Source organism: Arvicola amphibius, chromosome 4 (assembly GCF_903992535.2).
Source record: "Arvicola amphibius chromosome 4, mArvAmp1.2, whole genome shotgun sequence".
Classification (NCBI taxonomy): Eukaryota; Metazoa; Chordata; class Mammalia; order Rodentia; family Cricetidae; genus Arvicola; species Arvicola amphibius.
Genome location: NC_052050.1, coordinates 132298806 through 132309479, shown reverse-complemented (window position 1 = coordinate 132309479; position 10674 = coordinate 132298806). Strand labels below are relative to the sequence as shown.

General features: G+C 43.4%; 1 pseudogene; it reads right to left on the bottom strand.

Annotated features, from left to right (window-relative positions):
- Window positions 1-1205: 1205 nt before the first annotated feature.
- On the bottom strand, window positions 1206-4394 carry LOC119811620 (annotated as a pseudogene).
- Between the last annotated feature and the right edge of the window lie 6280 nt (window positions 4395-10674).

Sequence of the window (10674 nt, the reverse complement as noted above, 5' to 3'; positions counted from 1 at the left end):
CTCTAATGTGTATATGTGACACATTTTCTTTATCCATTCTTTGGTTGAGGGGCATCTAGGTTGTTTCCATTACAAATAATTCTGCTATGAATATAGTTGAACAAATGCCTTTGTAGTATGATTGAGCATCTTTTGGGTATATGCCCAAGAGTGGTATTGCTGGATCCTAACGTAGGTTGATTCTGAGAAAGCACAATATTGATTTCCAAAGTGTTTGTACAAGTTTGCATTTCCACCAGCAATGGATGAGTGTTCCCCTTACTCCACATCCTCTCCAGCATAAGCTATCATTGGTGTTTTTGATCTTAGCCATTCTGACTGGTATAAGATGGTATCTCAGAGCTGTTTTGATTTGCACTTCCCTGATGACTAAGGATGTTGAACATTTCCTTAAGTATCTTTTGGCCATTTGAGATTCTTCTGTTGAGAATTTTCTGTTTAGTTCTGTACCACATTTTTCAATCAGGTTATTTAGAATTTTGATGTCTAATTTCTTGCATTCTTTATCTATTTTGGAGATCAGTCCTTTGTCTGATGTGGGGTTGGTGAAGATCTTTTCCCATTCAGTAGGCTGCTTTTTGTCTTATTGACTGTGTCTTTTACTTTACAGAAGCTTCTAAGTTTCAGGAGGTCCCATTTATTTATTGTGCTACTGGGGTTATATTTAGCAAGTGGTTTCCTGTGCCCATGCATTGAAGACTACTTCCCACTTTCTCTTCTATCAGGTTCAGTGTGGTCGGATTTATATTGATGTCTTTAATCCATTTGGACTTGAGTTTTGTGCATGGGTATAGATATGGATCTATTTTCATTCTTCTACATGTTGACATCCAGTTATGCCAGCACCATTTGTTGAATACTTTCTTTTTCCCCTTGTATAATTTTAGCATCTTTATCAAAAATCAGGTGTCCATAGGTGTGTGGTTAATATTCGGGTCTTCAATTCAATTTCATTGGTCAATCTCCCTGTTTTTATTCCAGGACTAAGCAAGCTGTTTTCATTACTGTAGCTCTGTAATAGAGCTTGATGTCAGGGATGGTGATGCCTCCAGAAGTTCCTTTATTGTACAGGATTGAGAAGCTGCTCTCCTGCTCCTTCCTTCTCTCCAAAGGATGAGGTGCACACATGGCGCAGGTCACATGGAAGGCGCCTTCTTCTGGTCTGCAGCACCTGCTCTATCTTTAAGCATTTAGTGGCTCTATCTTTAAGCATTCAGTGGCTCAGCGAGGGCTTCAGCCCTGGCGTTGTACTCAGGTTTTCTCAGCTGGCTCTCTGGCCTCTCTCATATAGCATGACCGCAAAGTCAGTTAGGAACAGACTCACCATAAACTCAAACAGAGTTGCAGCAATTTCAGCTGTGGTGCCAGCATGGGTAGAAACAAAAATGATAGACGTCAACAGAAACACGCACCCTGTTCCCAGGGTGACGTAAAAATCCGACGACTTGACTTCTCCAGCATCCACTCTGCCAGTACATGATCAGCAGGAGCAGGCTCAGGAGAAAGGCGCTGCAGCTCACAAACTCAAAGACGTGCAGGCCTCCACATAATGACACGACCTCTTCACAGATGAAGGTCAGCAAAGAGAGCAGCAGCTGCAAGCATTTGAGAATGCGCTGAGAACCGCCGGAGCCGGCTCAGGAAGAAGTAGGCGGCTAGGCCGCTGCGCACACCCCTGCCCGCTCCCGGTACCTCCTCGGTGGTGGGATTACACTGCTGGGTTCTCCATCCCCACTCGGGAGATTATTCTTAATGGTGGATTTTTAGTGAGCGTAGTAGCCAATCTCATCCGTTCTGGTCAGCAACTCCACCTAACCTCAGAGCCATTTTTGAAAACCTTCTCACCTGGTGAACTCAGATAGGTGTACCAGTTGACCAGGCATACCCTAGAGTATAACCTGATTTCAGGTGACTGCAATATAGTCACGAAACTTGGATGGTAAGTTTTACTAACTAAAGTCAATAGTCTTACAAGACAGCAGAGCCCAGCCGGCTGTCCCATCTGAAGTCAGAGCAGAGGCAGTAAGTATTCCAGCCATCTAGAGAAATGGAAGGAAGGTTCCACTACCAGTTAGGCCCTTCAGAATCACAGGCTTGAGCAAGCAGTGAGGGTCTAACCCTTCTCTGCTGAAGAGAAACCAATACAAGGACTAAGGGACTGCAGAACTCAGGGAATCATGACACTTCCCAAAGCAGTTAAAGAAGGTCCAACAACAGACACCAAACTATGGGAGACCTATGAAATGGGAAAGAATTCACAAGAATTCCCTCAAAGGAGTTTAGGGGGCTACAAGAACATGAAAAAAGAGAGAGAAAAGCCTTGCAAAGAGAGGCAGTGAATGCTCAGGAGAAGTCCCACGATCTGCTGGAAGCCATGTCTCCAGGTTGCCTGTCGACCAGCACAAGAACTCTTGTCTTGAGCCAGTCGGGCCGTCCAGTGTTCCTGCGCTGAACTCTGCTGTCTCTGAGAGGTGCCTTGTGTCCCAGGCTCCTGCGAGAAAGCCAAATACAGCAGACAAAACACTTTCCTACTTAAAGACAGGTGGGTCCTCTTAAGTACTATTTACTTTCAACTTGTCCTCGAAGCAGATAGATCATCTCGGGCAGGTGTAAGGTTCTTGAGGTCTCTGGTCTCTCTCTCTCTCTCTCTCTCTCTCTCTCTCTCTCTCTCTCTCTCTCTCTCTCTCTCTCTCTCTCTCTCTCTCTCTCTCTCTCTCTCTGTGTGTGTGTGTGTGTGCATGTTCATGAACATTTGGGTGGGGGCCAGAAGGTGATCTCAGGTATGATCCTGCCCCATGTCCTATCTACCTTGTTTTTCTCCAGAAGCTATTACAGGGTCTCTCACTGGTCGGGGACTCATGATTAAGGTTAGCTTGGTCATGGCTTGTATGCCTCCAGGGAGTCTGCAAGTCTCCCCCTCCTCAGTTTTAGAATTCCTGGTGCAGACTACTTCAGCACACCCAACTTGTTCAGTCAAACGCTTGTTTGTGTTTGGACTTCAATCAAACATAGGTCTCTAGTATCACTCAACTCACAGCTTTTAAATGCGGGTTCTGGGGATCCAGCCCAGGTATTCGTGATTGTGCAGCTAGTGCTCCACCATTTGTCTCTGTTATCTCCCCAGCCCAAGACAGTCTCTTTTTATCAACTTAATGAAGGTGGAATTTATCTAAAATAAAATGCATTCTTTTAAAAGTGGCATTTTTAACAAATGTTTGCGTTATTTTAGCTAAGATATGCAACATGGCTGTCACTCCACAAAGCTTCATAAAGCTTGCTCTTGTACCTTGTCAGTCAACCGCACCTCCTCCGTCATTGCCAGCTCAGGAAACCATTGATTTGGTTTCTCTCACTACAGATTCATTTTGTTTAAATTGGAAACTTATATGAAAAGAGTCACATAACGTGAGCTAATGGTAAAGTGTAGCAGAGTTTATTTTATTTATTTTATTTTATTTTTTATTTTTTTTAGGAAGGGCTGTTTCATTTACTGCATCCTGTGAAATGCCAACTGACTGTTTTACTTTGCAAATAGTTTGAAAACTACCTCTGGTTGGTCTTCCCTAAGCCAGCTCTGACATGGTCTCTGCTGCTCCCTGCTGCTGTGCTGTAGGTCGTTACTGGAGTGAGAAGTCTAGAGGGTAAGGTTAATGCAGGACTGAAAAGGGTACTTTCCCCAGAGAACATTCCTACCCTTTTCATACGTGATGAGGTCACAACTCCTGCAGCTCCAACTGTCTGAACAGTTAACATTCCATCATTTTGTGGCTACTGGTCACACTGGAACTTCCCAGGATGCCTTTGTCAATTTTGATGCTTTCGGCGTGCCTAAAGTGGTCTACCTATAGGGAGATTAAAAACTGAAAAGTTGAGAAAATAAGTTTCAGTACTTCTTAATATTCTTGTTGGCGTACTTCCTTTTTATGATATCCATGTGGGCCCCTCAGTAGCCAGCAATCTCTTGTTATCAGTTTTGACCAACTGTGTCCTCTTTATCTTCTCTTGTTGATAAAATCCTTGTAATGTATTTATATTCCAAACAAAGCTGATAGCCCACTCCCATTTTTGACAAGATCATTTGATCCTAGCCATCTCAAGTTGTCCAGGCAGCCTTGTGAGGAGCACCATGCTAGGTTCTGAGGGTAAACAGCATGCAGCCAAATCCCCAGTGAGTTCACCGCTGGTAGGATGTCCAGGTAACAACTCTAATCCAAAAATTCTCCTTTCTCTTCCAATGAGGGAGACCCTGTGTGCATTTGGGAATGAGAGGAAATGCAGGACACCATGTTTGAATTATTGTCTTAGTTATTTCCCTATGTCACCTGCTCTGGAATGCATGGCCATGAGCCAGCATTCACCGCACTCACTGGTGGTTGTGATGTGGCACTCAGCATGGGACCTTTCCACAGCCATTGTTTCAGGCTTCATGAAAGGGGGTAGTGTTAAAATCAATATGGGGGGACAGATCCCAATTCTTCTGGCAGACCTCAGCATCCGCGTCTCAGAGTGGCAATACAGAAGGGAGAGCTTCAAAAACCTTCCCCTGGTTACAATGTGTCTTACTACCCAAGAAAATATAACTAGGAGGTTAAATAAATGGTAAGGGTGTACTTTGAGTTGTCCAAAGAGCATTGCTAATGGAAGCTGTTACTCCTTAGGATGGCTTGTTAATATAAATGGCTTGCTCAGAAGGTCTTTGAAGACCACAGGTCATTGTGTTCTGCTATCAATTGAACCCAAAGTGGTTTCCCAAAAACTTAACTTTAAACCCAGCTTTCACAGACAGGTGTTTTATTATTTATTATTTATTTATTTATTAAAAATTTCCACCTCACAGACAGTTGTTTTAAAGGTAACTTTCTGAAATTAGAAAAGATTTATTAGACAGCAGAAACAAAACCAAACAAGTTAGTAACTTTTATTTCCAAGTTCTGAAAATTAATATAAGACTGCTATTGCCAATCAAAATCGGAGCAGGCGAAAGGCTATGGGCTAGAGCCAGAGTTCAAGTGATCTGAAATTACCTTGATGTGATTTTAAGCTCGCAGGATAGGAAGAGAGATTTGGAACTTAAGGATATATAGGGATATATTAACCTTTCCTCAGGGGTTATACAGCAGACGAGGAGTGTGTTGAAGAAGCCGCTGCCTTCAAAGCAGCGCTCAGACAAATCCCACCTCTGACAGAAGGTACCTGAGCCAATAGATAGGCCAGGAAATTAAGGTTGGAAATGAACAGCACTGGAAATGATGGATTTGGAAAATGAATGTGTTTTCACAGAGATGTGAAGTGGGGTGGGGGAAGATATGATTTATGAAGATTTAGTGGTCTAGTCCTAAGCAGTGTGGCCTGGGACCAGCGATTCAGCCTCTGGATAGATACTGTCGTATCATGATTTACAGCCCGGGATCTGGGAGGGGATGAAGAATGCTATTTGCATTGATCATGCAGTCTTATTTCATCAGAGTTTAGATCTTCAGAATAAATGGGAGGCACTTGATAATATTTGTATAGTAAATGGCTGAGAATTGATTGTCAGTGATAAATAAAACGGGCTTGAAAACAAACCGACTGAAAAAAGATTTAAAAATTATAATTGCCTATGAATGCAAAATTGGTTTATTCAGCTCTGGATCCAGGCTCTATTTTCTTATGGGTTGACAGGCAATTTAAACCACAAAATTAAACAGTAAAGGATATGGTTTTAAAATAAATGAATCTGGAGTCTAGTCTTTTTTTTTTTTTTTTTTTTTTTTTTTTTTTATCTCAGGAGAAATCTAAACTTTCTGTGAAGTGCACTCTCTTGTCCCAACTTCCCTTTTACTTAAAAAGCTCCTGTTTGCAGTGACTCTGGGTTTGTCGACAGGGGCTGACTCTGGAGGACAGCTTTCGTGAAATAGCTCATTATTTTGGTTTCAGAGATTTCCATCAGAAAGTTGTTCAACTGATTCCCTTGCAAAACCCACCTTAGGATTTGTGTGTGTGCTATTAGATTTTTATCTGTGCTTTTGGAAAGTGCCACCGATTTTTTTTCTCACCCGTGCCCAGTCTCCCAGAAGCAAACAAAAGGTGGATTGCCAGAATGTTTTCTTAATGATCACCCAGAAGATTTCCTGGTGAGAAGGGTAAGAAATACTTTTTTTTTTTTATGTCACCAACCTGAGAGGCAAGATTGGCTTAGTTTTGTGGCTATGACCTGGGTACTCACTCAGTACTCTGTACTTAAAAGGGCCCTCAAACTTGATTTAAAGTTCTGCATTGTGGCTGTATTTTCATCCTGTTTAGGGTCTCCCACATGATCTAGTCATTGATAGCTAACTCTGTAGCTGACATTTATTGTGTTCTTATTGTGTACCAGGCATTGTTTTAAGCATGCCACCATAATTAATATTTGCACTAGTTATAGAGTTAGTTGTTTTGGGGTCCCACTTCACAGATGAGAAACTGAGCCAGACAGAGCCATCGGGCAACATTAGAAACTGATGGAACATTGTCCAATCTGTATCCCTGGCGTCTGGAGCTCCAGTTCCCAGTCTCTAACTCTGCAATCCCTGCCTCCTCCATTACTTCCCCTACTAGGCCTCATTCCGATTTCTTATTGGTTGTTAGTGGTACGGTCAATGGGAAAAACTTACGGACAGCTGTAATAGGCCTGCTTACTGAGAATGTGCTTGACCGGAAGTTGAGACAAAGTGTCTTAATTTCATTTAAATTAACTCACTGTGACTTTGGGCAACATTTTGAAGCAATGGAAGAAAGAAGGGAAAGTGGTCCAGGGAAGTGGAATCAGGGTCCGCAGCCACATGGGGTCCTGGATGCCAGCCTGTGTGGAGTGAGAAGACATGTTGGACGTCTAGGCGGTCAGACAGATGAGCGCAGAAAGGAGTACAAGCCTTGTTGCAATTTGATTATGGCAGATGCTGGAGAACCAAACATCTGAGGTTTAATTTGGTTTAGGGGAACTGAATGGGAACAACTTCTTTTCTGATTTGCAGGTGGCAGAGTCGATGACTGTGTGGGGGAGTGTGGGGCCGGAGACGGCTAACACAGGACAACTGTTGAGCGGTGCTGCAAGACACTTGGGTGCAGGTGGGTCTGGGTGAGGGGTTTACAAACTAATTGGTTTCAGACTCCTCAGGGAGGCCTTTGGGCCGCCACCTCCCACCATTATCTAGCATATGGTGCATGGTAGACACTTGGTATATGTGAGTAAAGAAGGAATCTAGCCATCGTCTACTCTATTTCAGTCAGGCTCAGTTGCTAAGACCTCTTTGTCTGCTGGGCAAATTTTAAGATACATCCAGTCTTGCCCTTATAGCTTTTGATGCACAGAGCAGGGCTAAGACCATGAATACTGTGTCTTAGATGGTGTTTCATCTCCAGTGCCCAACATAATGAATAAATGATTGAATGTTGTTAGCATGGGATGAAAGTCATACCCAATTCTTCAGGTCCTTACTTGCCCTCATAAGCTAAATGTGGAGTCTCTGTTCATTAAATTTTAATACCCTGATGCACTGTGCTCATTACTGATAGACTCAGTTGACGGCCTCTTACCTTGAATTCGCTGTACTGCTGAATATTGGTGTGATGTGTGACATAAAAGTAAATATGTATTTGGCCTTCATTCGTGTTTCCTAACATGGATATAATTCCCTTGTAATTTCTTGACTGATGGAATGAGAGGAACAGCTTTATTTGTGATAAATCATTCTGAGCTACACCTGCATCTGGGCTTAGATGTCTGTTTTGAACCCCTACACAGCTTCATGGTAGCAGCCAACTGATAGGGGAACTAACCACATAATTACAAGGTAGGAACTCCTGTCTCCAGTCCATGATGTTTGCAGGCTGAGAGTGGCTAGAAGTTGAGATAAGCACAATGCTTAATAATGAAATCAATCATGCTTATGCAAAACCCATAAACCATGAGGTTTTAGAACTTCTAGCTTGATGAATGCATTCATGTATGGGAAAAACATCAACTCCATAGGGAAGCTCTTGCACTCTGGATACTTCTAGATCTTGCTCTATGTGTCTCTTCATCTGATTGTTTATTTTTGTCCTTTGTATTATCATTTATAATAGACTAGAAAAGTCAACCAACTGTTGTCCTGAAGTCTGGCAAATGAGTTTGTGAGAATCCTTGCTTTATAGCTGTTCAATTGTTAGAGGTGTGGGGAGCCAGATTTGAAATAGAAGGCAGCCTTGTGGGAGTGAACCGTTAGCCTGAGAATTTCTATTCAAATTTTGGGTAGTTAGTAGCAGAACTGATTGAACTGTTAGATATCTTGTTGATGTCTAGAGATCCAGAATACTCATTATTGGTGTGGGAAAAGCCATATACTTGGTATTTTAACTGTTTAGTATACACATTAGGGTAGTAGCTGGTAATCTAGATGAGCAAACTTGCTCTGATAGGAATCAGTTAAAAGGATGATGGGAAGTAGATACTTTACAGATAATGCCCATCTTTGAGGAGCAGCCTGGCCCCTACCTCCATGTCATCATATGTACAACTGAAGGAACTCGTGACCCTGATATTGTCAGTTCTAGGAAATTTCTTTGCCATCCTCAACATTTCTATCATTGTTCTGGCCTCACGAAGCACAGCACAGCATATTCAAGCCTGTCTGCTTCTCTGTCTGTGCACCATGTGATGGAGGACTCCCATTGGCTAATAAAGAAACTGCCTGGCCCATGTGATTGGCCAGCCTTTAGGTGGGCGGAGTAGACAGAACAGGAAGAAGGAAGTGAGGTAGATGGCTCAGTCAGATGCTAAGCCTCTCCTAAGTTAGGCAGACCGCCGTGCCTCTCCTCAGAGAGAAGCCAGACGGGATGAAGCTCCAGCCCAAGAGGGACGTATGCTAGAAACTAAACGGTAAGGCACCACTTCGTGGTGCTACACAGATTATTAGAAATGGGTTAAAGAAAGATGTGAGAATTAGACAATAAGAGGCTAGAAATAATGGGCCAGGCAGTATTTAAAAGAATACAATTTGTGTGTTGTTATTTCGGGGTATAAGCTAGCCGGTGGCCGGGAGCGGGGCGGTGGGAAGCCGGCCCACAGCTAATCACTACAACCATGTGCGGGTCTGATGCCTGCAGAGGCTGGAAGTAGGCATCCGACCCCCTGGGACTGGAGCTACTGAGTCACCATGTGGGGCTCCCAGAAGAGCGGCCAGTGCTTTCATCTGCTGAGCCATCTCTCCAGCTCCTCCGCGTCTGTCACAGGGCAGTCTAGCATTTATCTTCTCTCTGGAGATTTTACCTTTTTAAAAAAATATCAGACCTATATTTATCAGCAGAGAGATACAGAACTGTTGCTTCATTGGTATGGTTGAAATGGGCCTTTTCCTATGCACCTCAATTATTTATAGCTGATGTAAGGGGAGTTTTATCATGTGTAAGAGATGTCACCACTCATCTCTGTTTGGAAATGTTCTCTTAGCATTTAGGCACTAAGTTAAAAGGCCGTACACGCTATATATGCAAGACAATGTCATTCCATATTAAGCATTTTGTTCTTAATTTCACAAAATGACAGAATCATCAGGTGACTTAATTTAACATTATCTTGATGAGTTTTGTGTGCAGAGGTACTACAAACATCTGTTGGTAGCCCCACACATGCTATTATGACAGTGCCCAGCAAGCCGGAGGAACTCAGGATTTGTTGACTGACTTCCTAGCAGGCTGGGCTTAGCCTTCTTCACCTTGGGTTTTTTTTTTCTTTTTTTGGTTTTTCGAGACAGGGTTTCTCTGCAGCTTTTTTAGAGCCTGTCCTGGAACTAGCTCTTGTAGACCAGGCTGTCCTCGAACTCACAGAGATCCGCCTGCCTCTGCCTCCCGAGTGCTGGGATTAAAGGCGTGCGCCACCACCGCCCGGCTTCACCTTGGGTTTTGAAGGAAATCCTAACAACTGATAGCTGAAAGTCATACATTATTACTCACACCTTGTCTTGAGCAATTGAAGGAGAGATAGTTTAATCTTGTAGGTGGAAGACCAGAGGATGTGAGAGGGTTAACAACCGTCCTTGTTCTGTCTGTCCCTTGCTCAATAAGTTCTAGTGGGAGGCTCAGGAAGGGGCATTTCCACCGGGAATCTGTAAGAAGAAAGAGGGCAGGCACCATGCAGAGTTGACTTGTCTACTCTAGCTCCTTATCAGCTTTGCCTAATTAAGCCTCAGTGGTCAGCACGTATGTGGAAGAACAGCCTAAGAACACCGTGTAAATAAAAGAGTAGGTCTGTCATCTGCTAAGGAGTTTGGCAGGGGAGTGGTTCAGGCAGAAAAAGACTCTTGACTCCTCTGATAATGCTTCGTCTAAGAAGACGCAACAGCCTCTGCCCTCATCTGTTCGGCTGTTAGCCAGTAGCGTCCTAGGAGTCAGTAAACCATTTAAAAGTGGCCAGGTGCACAGATGTCCATGTGGTATTAGGGCACTGGATGGCAAAGCCCCTGCAGCCCATCCCAGGTCTAAGGATCTGCTGTCCCTGTAGGTCGCCAAGAATGTTACAAGTGATCCTTCACTTCCGCAAGCATGCTAGCAAGGGAGAAACCCTTCTGAGAGACTCCAGACTCAGTTATGTGTTTGAAATTGCCTTCTAAGTTACTTCTTCTAAATTCATGTTGCCTGTAAGCCACAGGCTTTGAAATGAAACACATTTTACAA